The following is an 815-nucleotide window of genomic DNA, read 5'->3' on the forward strand; positions in this document are numbered from 1 at the left end:
CTGCCTTTGACAAACTCGGTCTAGAAGAAAAAGAGCTAAGAGCATACCCGAACAGCTTGTTCGGACTAGGAGATGCCCCAGTTCAACCGCTGGGATACGTATCGCTGCATACAACCTTCGGAAAGGGGAACCAATCCAGAACACAACAAGATAGACTACATCGTGGTCGACGTAAGCTCAGCCTACAATGCCTTAATAGGTCGAACAACGTTAAATCAACTCGGCGCAATAGTTTCAACCCCACATCTATGTATGAAATTCCCAACTGCGGAAGGGATAGCTACGATAAAGGCAGATCAAAAGATGGCACGTCGCTGTTATAACGAAAGCCTAAACCTCCGAGGTGAAGGAGGAGAGTTCCACACAATCGAGCTCGACGGAGTTTAGAGGCGAGAAGAATTTCGACCACAACCCGAAGGAGAAGTAGAAAGAATCCAGATCGGAGACACCTCGGATAAAACAACTAATATTGGCACGATCCTGAAAGGAGAGATAAAGAAATCACTAATACGGTTCCTACGAGATAATGTCAATCTCTTCGCATGGAAAGCTGCCGACATGCCAGGTATTGATCCCGAACTAATGAGCCACAAATTGGCAGTCTATCGGGATCCCGGCCGGTACAACAAAGACGAAGAAAACTTGGACCAGAACGAGCTCAGGCTGTAGAAGAACAAGTACAAGCGCTACTTGAGGCCGGGTTCATAAGGGAAGTCAAATATTCACTATGGCTAGCAAACGTCGTCTTGGTGAAAAAGTCTAATGGGAAGTGGCGAATGTGCACCGACTACACCGACCTCAACAAAGCCTGCCCA

This window comes from Arachis stenosperma, chromosome 3, assembly GCF_014773155.1.
Source record: "Arachis stenosperma cultivar V10309 chromosome 3, arast.V10309.gnm1.PFL2, whole genome shotgun sequence".
NCBI classification, from domain to species: domain Eukaryota; kingdom Viridiplantae; phylum Streptophyta; class Magnoliopsida; order Fabales; family Fabaceae; genus Arachis; species Arachis stenosperma.